Below are 13,114 nucleotides of genomic sequence, written 5' to 3'. Positions count from 1 at the left end.
TATTGAAATTATCATTCTGTATTTACATTATTGACATTATTTATTCTGCATATGCTAAATAACAAATACTTCTACATTTTTTTCACTCTTTTTTAAAACTAAAAAATTTGTAAAATAAACTTAATGAAATTTTTATTGTTCACATATTTTTTTTACAAAATAGAAAATCTATAAATACAGCGGCAGCCCTAGCCTTTTTATTGCCCTCATGCGAAAGTTTTTTGGCAATGGAAAATAATAACAAATAAAATTCAAAAATAATACATTAATTGAAAATAATAACAAATTGAATTTAAAAATAAAAATTTTAAATAAAATGCCTAATTTAGATATAACATAGAAAAGAATGTTTTATTTGCATAAAACTTTTTATGCAAATTTTTTTTATATTTTAATTCCCAACAAGGCTTCAAGCAATCACTATTAACTTTGGAATCACTGAAAAATAAGAATGTAGTTAGAGAACAAGAAAATAGTTGACAGAAAAGATCATATGAATCAGGAAAACATCAAGATGGAAGAAAGTTTTATTCATCTTTTTTTTTTTTCCTGTTCTTTAACCAAAGGGTTCAAGAACAGGAAAAAAAAGCGAGAGGTTCAAGCCTGGCAGATAAAGCAGGTTAACAACATTTACTATTTGGTCATGCCATTTTTGTAGAATGTTTACATATGTGGATAAAGTCAACAAATTCTATGCAAATAAAATCAACTTGTCCATAATTTCAGCCTTCATAAACTACTCCTATATGTATAAAAAAAGTTCTGATATAAAACACTTTTATTGAAATTTTTGTTCTGTATGAACTTTATTATATATCTTTATTATATATCTTCATTATATATCTTCATTATATATCTTTATTATATATCTTTATTATATATCTTTATCATATATCTTTATATACATAGATATATACATATATATATATATATATATATATATATATATATATATATATATATATATATATATATATATATATATATATATATATATACATATAAATACATATATACACATATATATATATATAATATATATATATATATATATATATATATATATACATATAAATACATATATACACATATATATATATATATATATATATATTATATATATTATATATATATTATATATATATATTATATATATATATATATATATATATAGATATATATATATATATATATATATATATATATATATATACATATAAATACATATATACACATATATATATATATATATATATATATATATATATATATATATATATATATATATATATATATATATATATATATATATATGTAGATATACATATATATATATATATATATATGTATACATATAGATATATATATATATATGTATAATGTATGCATTACATATATATATATATATATATATATATATATATATATATATATATATATATATATATATATATATATATATATATATATATGTAATGTATGTATAATATATGCATACATATATATATATATATATATATATATATATATATATATATATATACACTGCCCGGCAAAAGTTTCCAGTCACTTAAAGTTTTAATAGTTTTTTACCTATAATAATTGATATTAAATTTTAGAATTCTTTATAAGTCGTAAATTAATTCAATTTAGATTTGCTAATGTTTTAAATAAACTTCAAATAAATGATATTAAAGTTTAAAATTGTATATAAGACATAAAATAATTCAATTAAGATGTGCTAATGTGTTTTTAATATTGAAATGCAAAATCTATGTTTTCTTCGTTTTTGGATTATAAATATGCTTGAACATACTTAGTAAAAAATTTGTAAATAAAATTCAACTGTTCTTTTGTCATCAAAGCATAATTTCGTCGAAGTTAATACAATATATTGGATTAATAAACTAATTTAGGAAATATTTTAAATAGCTGAATAAAATTTGATATTATCTTTTAATTTCTAGTTTATAAAAGTACATTTTGATTATTTTGAGACTAAAGTTTTTGAAAATAATATAAAATGTCAAAGAAATGTAATTTATCACTAGAAACACGTTCTTCAATTGTTGCTCTGGCAAAAGATGGTTATTCTACTAGATATATTCAAAAATTGTTGAAAATACTGCAATCAACAATGAGTGATACTATTTTCAGTTTAAATGTACTGGTACAAATAAAGATAGGAAAAGAACTGGACATCTATGTAAAACATCAAAGGCTGAAGACAAGTCAATTATACTCTTATGTAAATGAAATAGATGATTAAATCATAGAGTAGCTGTTCGAAAACCTTTTCTAAAACCAATAAATTGGAAAAAGAGACTTAAATTGGATCTAGCACCTTCAAATTGGACAGATATAGACTGGTGAAATGTATTGTGGACGGACAAATCCAAATTTCTTGTTTTTAGAACAAAGCGACCAATTTATGTGCAACAAATAGCTACTGAAAAATTTCATCCACAGTGTATACAGCCTACTTTCAAACATGGTGGAGGTTTAGTAATGGTGTGGGGCTGTTTTGCTTCTAATCAGGTTGGTAATCTTGTGAAAACAAATGGAATTCTCAATAAGAACAAGTGTCATAAGATATTATGTAGACGTGTGGTGCCTTGTGGAAAGCATCTAATTGGCCATGGGTTCACCATGCCACAGAGTAATGACTCAAAACACACATCTAAATACTGTAAAAACTATATACAAAAAAAAGAAGCTTGCGGAGAACACAAAATTATGACATGGCCCCACAATCCCCAATGATCTCAACCCAATGGGAACAGCTGGATTGTGAGGTAAGAAAAGAGTTTCCTACATCAACAACTCATTTGTGGTAAATTTTGCAACGACTGTGGAAAAGTATTTCTCCAATTTATTTGGATAATTTAATCAAATGTATGCCAAAACTTGTTTGTGCAGTAAGGAAAGCAAAGGGTGGATTTTTCGATAAAAAAAAAAACAACTTTTTTTCATGTAATATTGCAAAAACTTGTTTATTTTTATCATAAGTTTAAACACGTTGATTAGTATGTATATATATATATATATATGTATATATATATATATATACATATATATATATATATATATATATATATATATATATATATATATATATATGCATATATATATATATATATATATGTATATATGTATATATATATATATGTATATGTATATACATATACATATATATAAATTTATATATATATATATATATGTATATACATATATATATATATAAATTTATATATATATATATATATATATATATATATATATATATATATATATATATATATATATATATATATATATATATATAAAAGTAGCCCGCAAATGAAAAAGAAAAGAGCAAGAAATATAATCTGGTTTTACCCATCATATAATAAAAGCCTCCTGACAACCATAAGCAAAACTTTCTAACAACTAATTGATAAACACTTCCGAAAACCTAATCCACTTCATCAACTATCTAATTGCAACACAATAAAATGTCTGCTACAGCTGCAAAAGTAACATAGCAAAAATTGAAAAGAACCACAACAATAAAATTATTTCAATGACCACAAATGCTGTTTTAGCTTGCAAATAAAACTAAACAAAACCTTCCCTATGAATAGAGATTTCAGGAAAACAAATGTAATTTATAAGTGCATTGCATCATTCCCAAACACACCTGACAAAACATGTATAGGTTCAACAGAGGGCGTGTAGAAAATTAGATAGGCAAACCACAAGCAATCGTTAAAAAACAAAAAACTTATTCAACCACACTTTCAAAATACCTCAGGGAAACAAAGGATAAGTTAAAAGCAACACTCAGTTTAAAATGGTCTATCATAAAAAGCGCCCTCGCCTACAACAGCATTACTAAAAAATGCCTATTATGCTTATATGAAAAACTAATAATTTTATTGTATAAAAATCCCAAAGAATTACTAAACAAAAAAAGCGAACTAAAACCCAAGTGTCACCATGAGAAGAAATTTTTGCTGGAAAACCACAAACCAAAAGATTAGATTTTTCTAACACATTTTTTCTTGTACAGTATTATTTTTCCATGAGGAAAAATCAAATTTTTTACCTGATGATTGCATTTAGCATGAAACTAATAGTTGTAAAAAATATGCAGTTTTATATATATACATGTATATATATATATATATATATATATATATATATATATATATATATATATATATATATATATATATATATATATATATATATATACATATATATATATATATATATATATATATATACATATATATATATATATATATATATATATATATATATATATATATACAGTGCTGGCATAAAGTCTTGCAACAAGGCACAATTTTACACAAATCAATGTTTGCAATGTGTACACAAATGCAAAAAGTCTTGCAACATCATAATTACTTTTCATAATTACTTCCAAAAACAATAGTACTTCCAAAAATATTATATTTTCACCAAAAACAAGTTCATTTATTTTTATTATATCGTATAATCATTTTAAACAGATGTACTATTAATATTTGGTAGGATATCATTTGTTTTTTAACACAGCACTAATTCATTTGGGCATGGATTTGGCAAGATTTTCACATAGTCCTAATGTAATTTCTGTACACCATACATGACGAATAGCATTTTTTAAACCATCTAATGAACTGCAGTTCTTAGCCGATACATGCTTCTTGATTAACATCCAAAGATTTTTAATTGGGTTGAGATCTGGAGAATTTTCAGGCCGATCAAGCAACTGTATGTTTTTTGATCCAAGCCACTCCTTCACAGACTTCACAGTGTGGCATGGTGCTGAATCATGTTGAAAAATTGTGCACTGATGAATAATCATGAAATTGATTAAAGATTCATCCAAAGCGATGAAGTATTTTTTTGCATTCATAGTTTCTCCTTTGGGCAAAAAGTATAAATTTCCGAGGCCATGAGCAGAAAAACAACCGCACACCATTACAGAAGGTGAATGCTTCACAGTTTTGCATGTGTATTTAGGATTGGTTGGATTAGAACTAGTAGGTCGACAAACAAAAAGCTTAACATCAGAGAACTGACGAAACATGGACTCATCACTGAACATCACCTGTGTCCACTGCTCTTCTGTCAAATCTTAATGTTTCTTGCAGAACTCAATGCACTTTTTTCTCATCTTTTCAGTTACTAATGGCTTCTCTAATGGCCTTTGTGCAGGTAAGTTTAATTCCGCAGAAAGTCTGTGACGGATTGTACGCTTTGAGACATTAGAAAGTGTTGGTATGCTGTTCTGTAGGTCACCAGAAGATATTGAAGGATTCATCTTGACCATTGTTACCATCCTGAGGTCAGTACGCTGTTAAGTGACTCTAGGACGTCCAGACCTCTTTTTAGAAGACAGTGGGATAACCTGCTTTACAACACGCCAAATTGCAGTGCATTCAACCATGTAAATTGTTGCAATGTCTGCATGAGACATACCACTTTTAGCAAGACGTTGAATGCATGCTTTTTCTTCTTTACTAAGCTGCCGAATCTTAGCCATGATTTTCACTGAATTAACTGTTTAAGCTAAAAAATTGTCTTTATAAATATATTTATACTTAAAGATAAAAATATAAGATAATAACACTGAGCCTACTGGCATGGAAACATTGATTTGTATAAAATTGTGCCTTATTGCAAGACTTTTTGCCAGCACTGTATATATATATACATATATACATATATATATATATATATATATATATATATATATATATATATATATATATATATATATATATATATATATACATATATATACATATATATATATATACATATATATATATATGTATATATATATATATATATGTATATATGTATATATATATATATATATATATATATATATATATATATATATATATATATATATATATATATATATATATATATATATATATATATATATATATATATATGCAGTGCCAGCCTGAGCCATCTTGCTGAACTTGTGCGAAAATTTTATGAAATATGAAATAATGAAATGATAACAAATCAAGTTCAAAAACAAAACATTCATTAAAAAAAAAATAACAAATCAAATTAAAAAACAACACATTGCAACAAAATATTTAATTTACACAAAACATAAAATAAAAAAAAACAATTAATTTACATAAAATTTTCTCCAATTTACTCCTAACAAGGCTGCAAGCAACCATTATTAAGTTGGAAGTTACTAGAAAACAAAGGATATACTTAAAAAGCTAGATTGAAAAAAGACTTAATTTTAAGTTGTATGAGTCAAGAAACCATGAAGATGGGAGAGAGTTCCAAATCTTTGATGTGCAATAAAAGAACTAAAAGAATGAAAGCTTTTAGAGCTTTTAGAAGAGACAAATAAAGTAAAAGGATGCAAATTTGCTGAATGAAAAGTTAAGTGAGAATGAGTTTCCATTGATGGAAAAAGAGATGTTAGCTCATTTGAGCAGCAACCATTACAGTATTTTTAGGGAAAAAAAACAACATTACAACAATGGCAGAGTGACTCAAACTTGCCAGATAAAGCAGGTCCAGCTAAATTTACAATGTGTTTTTGAACTTTGTCTAAAAGAACAAGATTATTGTTAGAAGAACCATCCTAAATAAGACAACATTATTCTATATAGGGACAAAATAGAGATTAGTAGAGGTAGAGAATAGAATTAGGGGTAAAATAATGGCAAGCACAACAAAGAGATGCAACCATAGCAGATGTTAACTTTGCAATTGATTGTATATATGATTTCCATGAAAGGTCAGTAGTAAACGATCATACCAATTAAAATCTTCTATGGCTTGTGATCCAGACAGGAATGTTGTCTGCACCACAAGCCATAGAAAATTTTAATTGGTAAACAAATTTAGCCATGAAAGCTGAAGTAATTTGAATGTTTAATTAGATTAACCTGTTTAATTAGAATTTTAATTAGAGTCAAATTAGAAGAAAAGTTTTTTGCAAATAGTTCTCCCTAATCCTTGGGAGATCAATCCCATGAAATTTTAATTTTAAGATCAGCCCCATGAATTAGAGATGAAATGTTAGACCTACCTTTTTTAATGACGCTGTAGTCATTGTAGAAAACCATGGAGTTGACTTGTAATAGTTGACATGAGACTTGACTTGTAACTGACACAATGGAAAAAAAGCTTCCATACCTGCTTGGATCCAGGAGGTTATGTTGAAGGCACATTTATTAGTAGAGAGAGAGCTTTACTTGTTCATAGATAGAGCCCAGCATCCCAAGCAATGAACTATGTATATACTCTGATATTTTATAACTGTTGATGGAATCAGCCTCTCCAAGAGCTACCACAGAGTTCAGGAGACCGTACTACCAGCCAGCCTCTGTGACACTGTGGCACTAAAACTAAGTTTTAGCACCTAAGCAGCCACTAGCACCTAAGCAGCCTCTGTGGCACTAAAACTGAGTTTTAGAGCTGTACCCTCATTAGGAGATTATTTATTATTTAGATTATTTACTCATAGATTATTTACTCATAAGGATAAATAATCTATGAGTAAATAAGAAGAGTTGCACAGCCACTATCAAGGAGACGCCGACAAAAAATATGAGTATTATTTTTCGGTTTATAACAAAAACTATGAATAGTCTCGAAGTTCCAGTATCTAGGCAGGAAACAATGTAATACAGATTTATATCTATGCCAGTCTAATAGATGAAGAATGGGTATAATGCTAATAAGAATGGGTATAAGGCTGGTCAACAGAACTATTCTGCTTACCCTCTAAAGTCTTTGCCTAGAAGGTCTTCTATAAAATAGTAGCTGGATGCAGTTAACATCTACCCAAGGTGAGTTTTTTTTATCAAGACATCATCTCTAGCCTTTATTTAACTAGGTACCTCAAGGCAGAGGAACTCTAAGTCAGAGTTTTTTTCTCCAAGCCCTTGCCTAAAAAAGCAAACCCTACAAGGCAGAAGGGCATCGTTGGTACTGGGTTACATAATACCAGTAGCAGGGTAATCTTAATGATTAAGAACCTGACCTGATCTGGAATAGTTAGAAGAAGTTACTCCTTGTAAGCAGTACTTTTAAACAATGAACACAGTATTTTAGAAACACATTAGAAAAAACATTAGAACAAACACATTAGAAAAAACAGAAAACTTGAAAAGGCGAGTGTAAGTTTTATAGTTAAAGTCAATATTTGGTAAATGAGCTCTCAATACATCATTTAAATGGAACAAAAAACTTGCATGTAGTTACTTAATAGTGAGCAAACAGTGTGCTAGAGGTTTAGACAGAACACAAACATACATATAGGAGCTTACAAGTGAATGAACAACGCACCACAGGTTCAAACTAAACACAAACATTCATAAAGGAACTTACAGGTGGATGAACATTGCACCAAAGGTTTAGACAGAACACAATCTTTCCCTGCCCAAATCTATGGCTTTCTGAAATGCAAAATATTAGTTTTTTTGACCATAAAATAACCTTCAGCCCTATCCTATCATATATTGGTATTCATAATTATTACTATTTTTTTTTTAATTTAATTAAAAAAACTTTGTTGACCATTGATAATATTCAATAGTACAGTTTTTGTAAACTAATTAGAATTAACCTTTATAGCTTTTCCATTAAGCACACACCAAGGCAAATATTGTTAACAAAAAACAAATAGAAAAACAGACAATAAAAAAAAGAAAAAGAAATGAGAACAAAAAAGATGCCTGTACAAGTTTTAAACTACACTGGTTGTAACTTATATCAAACCTTTAAAAATTTTTTAGAGAAAACCTCACTTGAAAGTTTTCAAATGATCTATGCATTAGTTATTTGGTGGAAGTTTACAAAATCTAAATTTGAGGATAGTAAAAACAAGCTTGTTACTAGTTCCAGTAGTTTTAGTTTTCAAAATAGTTTTAGTAAGTTGAAAACCCAACTTTCTATTCGTAAGAATCAAATCAATGCAAGATGGATTAACAACCAATTGGAAGCACCTTTTTAAATAAAACTAAAGCATTGATAAGACTGGAGAAATTCTTTATGTAATTGTTAAAAATATTGATAGTTGATAAACAAGTCGATTTTGATTTTATCACAGTTACTTGCCATTGTTGTTTAGAACTAAAACTTTAATAATTTCTTTTTCTCTTCTCTTCTTTTCTCTATCTTAAATAATGATCTTTCTCTGAAAGATGCTTTTTCTAAAAATTTAAGGCTCTTTAATTTTTTAATGTCCATAAATTTGAAGCTAATCATTGTCTATAAATTTTAAGCTAATCATTGTCTATAAATTTAAAGCTATTAATTGTCTATAAATTTGGATGCCATAGTCTAAAGACATGAATTATTGAAAACTATAAGTAAGGATAGGAGAGAGAAAATCTTGTGGAATTTTGTAAGCCATCATAATAAATAAGACGCCTCCAAATATAAAATAGACAAAATAGATAAACTAAGAAAGAAAAAAGTATATTGATAATTGCTTGCATTTGTTGCTTGCTTTCTAATTCAGAGTAGTCAGACAATTTAAGTTACAGATTTTCATGACTTTCCCAAACTTAACCCATATGTGGCTAGGGTCAGTTTAAACTGACAGTCACATTATCCGATTTAATTTGCAAAATAACAAACATTCTTTGCATTTTTCGTAATAATTACGTCATGTGTGAATGTATGATGCAGATAATAAAGTAAACTGCATTAACTTATTTTAATTTTTGCTCAGTTGACACACTTTAGTAGCGTTGATTAATATTTTTCGAACATGAGTGTTTCGTCAAGAAAAAGTTATGCATATATGTTTTTAGTTGAAATATAGATTAAATATATTGTTAAATATCGTTTTAACATTTGAATATTCGGTATAGTCAACAAAGCTAGTCTTCTTAAATTTTTATGCGATTTCTGTGCGTCAGTTTAAACTGACACTAGCCGCAGGAGGGTACAGGTTTTCAAACAGTTTATTCACCTCGGAATAGAAGGCATTTTCATCAGTTTGTAGACACTGTATGACTCCTTGTAAATATATGAGTCTTATCTAATACAAAATAATTAAACTACGGCAGTCTGGTATTTATGTAAGTTACTGTGACCCACCGTATTTCCCTTCTGAGTTCTTATATTTGAAGGTTGAGAGTTGTTTATTGTTAATTTTTATTATTTTACTGCTATTTTATAATGACGTAATTTGTGGGAATACTTTGACGTCATTTCAACATCAGAGCAAATAAATAAGTAATAACTAATTTCATATATTTTGCAGGTACCGGCTTCATGAGGTGGTACAATTGCTAGAAGATACAGACGATGAATGTCTTCAGAGCGCCGAAATATCAATTGTTCCTCCAATAACCTCTGGTGCAGACACTGACGATGATTCTGGTGATGAGAATGAGGTGTGTGGAGATCCAAACAGTCTCAATCGTAATCAACTTCTGGCGGAAGCGATGATGAAACTACGAAAACCCAATGGAACTGATGTTATTGGAATGGAAGAGTCGGACGGTGCAGAAGACACTGCAGAGGAGGACAATGCAGAAAATAATACACAGGACACTGCAGATGATATAGTGGAACAGGGTCCACAACACAAGAGAACAAAGAAACAAGTTCCGTATAAACCGTCATGGGTCAAAAGCGACTTCAAGGAGCCCGTCAGAAAGGAAAAGTTTCCATGGACCATACCCCCACCTAAAGTAGAAAACCATCTGTCACCAGTGTCATTATTTGAGTTGTTCATGACACCAGAAATAATGCACAGAATATGCAACGAAAGCAAAGAATATGCTGCTCAAAAAGGCCATGACAATTTTGATCTGGATATTACATCACTCAAGCTTTTCCTATCAATTCTTCTAATAAGCGGCTATGCTCCTCTGCCTCGTTGCCCTATGTATTGGGAAACTGCGGGGGATGTACACAATTCCATGGTGTCGGCCGCTATGTCACGCAATAAATTCAGTTCCATAGTGAGTAATATACATTTTGCCAATAACAATGAACTTGATATGACTGACAGGTTTGCCAAAGTCCGCCCTCTTATCCAGTCCATCAATGCTGCTTGCCTGGCAAACTTTCATCTTGAACAAATCATCAGCATCAACGAAAGTATGATCCCTTATTACGGAAAACACGGTGCAAATCAATACATCCATGACAAACCCATCAAGTTTGGGTATAAGATGTGGGTGGCAGCAACTCGTTTGGGATATGTAATCAATTTCTACCCATATCTAGGTGCCGGCATGACAGATAAAGATCTGGGCCTCGGTGGATCGGTGGTGGTCAATCTCACAAAAGATTTACCAAAACATGACGGTAACTTCTTTCACATTGTGTTTGACAACCTCTTTACCAGCCCACGACTGTTGCACTTACTAGCGGATAGAGGAATGGCTGCCATAGGCACTCTCCGTTCTAACCAAACTGAAGGTGCGCCATTGAAAAACATCAAAGCAATGGACAAGCTGCCTCGTGGCTCGCATGACGTTGCCCTGGATCAAAAGGCTAATGTATGCTTGGTACGCTGGCATGACAGTAAGGTTGTGACAGTCGCATCAACTTACGCTGGTGTCGCACCACTTCGCAAAGCTAAGAGATATTCATCAGCACAGAAAAAGCGCATAGACATTGATCAGCCTTCAGTAATACAACTGCACAATTATGGGATGGGCAGTGTGGACCACCTAGACCAAAGTCTAGCTTGCTATATGATTCAGCACCGATCAAAGAAATGGTATTGGCCAATATTTAGATTTTGTGTTGATTTGGCCGTTCAGAACGCCTTCCAGCTGTACCGTATGCAGGAGAAAATACCTGGCGCCCCAGAGCATGATCTGCTGTCATTTCGACGTCAGATTGCACAAACCTATGTGCAGACACTATCAATGAAGAAGAATTCAGTGCCGCATCCGCCACCTCGTGTAGCAGTCGATCGACGAGTACTTACTGAAGTACGCACAGATGCTACAGATCACTGGATTGCTCAGGGTACACAGCGTCGATGTGTGGCACTCGGCAGCAAAGGCACATCAGTCTTCTACTGTGAGAAGTGCAATGAGGGACTGTATCCTGGTTGCTTTAAGGCATTCCACTGCAAATAACTGATGCCTGTTTTTGTCAATGAAATATAGTCTTTGCAACTTAACATTAATGTGACATTACAGTTATTATGTGCTATTTAAAAGTTCATAATATTTTTTCCATCCATTTCGTTGTTTCTGAACACTTTTGCGTCAAACGGGCAGTTTTCACTTGCTAGGTGGCCTTGTGAAATAATTAATAACAGTTATAAAACATCACTGTGAGTTATGCTGCATCAGTTAACATTGCCATGTGATTTCTGGTTTCAGAGTTTGACTATTCTTCTTGTCATAGCCAAATATGACATGTGAGAAAACCTGTACCCTCCTGCAGCTAGCGTCAGTTTAAACTGACACCTATATTTTCACCTATATTCACTTAAGTATATAAAAAATTATAAAACAGTTGATGAATATCGTTCATTTGGACCTAAATCACACCAAATAAAGACAAGAAACACATTTTAAAAATCATGGGTTTATATGGGTTAAATACATTTCCCTGACTTTCCTAAGCAAAGACTAATAAATGTGGAAATAAAAAAGCAATACAAAAAAACTCATACCATTTTGTTAAAATAAGAGAAATTTTCTTTAAAAGTATTTTTATTAAAATAACTCTTTTGAAACAAAAAAATACAAGAAATCATTAAGTGATAAATAAAGCCAAAAAATCACACATAAGTCACATGCTCAGGCATTTACGCAAGACAAAATCATTGCAACTTTAGCTATTTTAAATAACAATGAATTTTGTGTATCTTCTCAAATTAGTTCATAATAATAAACAATAGTAATCAAATAATAAATAAAAATGAAAATTTTATTTAACTTAATTTATTTAATCTACCTACATTTATCTACACTTGTTATCAAGATAGTTGTTATAATAAAAAAGATACAATGACTATAATTAACAGCACCATATGAAAGAGAAAACTATTGGGTAGAGTGAGGCTTGAACTATTGGGAGAAAACTATTGGGTAGATTTTAAAATACCTACTAACATTTTCATAAAAAAAATGCAAGAAAAAAA

General features: G+C 29.6%; 1 protein-coding gene across 1 annotated transcript in view; it reads right to left on the bottom strand.

Moving 5' to 3' along the window:
• LOC136084821 (uncharacterized) overlaps nucleotides 1-13,114 on the bottom strand; it is a 122,411-nt gene that overhangs the window by 49,014 nt on the left and 60,283 nt on the right. The gene's annotated exons all lie outside the window — the stretch shown is intronic.

Source organism: Hydra vulgaris, chromosome 09 (assembly GCF_038396675.1).
Source record: "Hydra vulgaris chromosome 09, alternate assembly HydraT2T_AEP".
Classification (NCBI taxonomy): Eukaryota; Metazoa; Cnidaria; class Hydrozoa; order Anthoathecata; family Hydridae; genus Hydra; species Hydra vulgaris.
The sequence above is the reverse complement of the archived record's forward strand: the minus strand, read 5'-3'. Positions and strand labels throughout refer to the sequence as shown.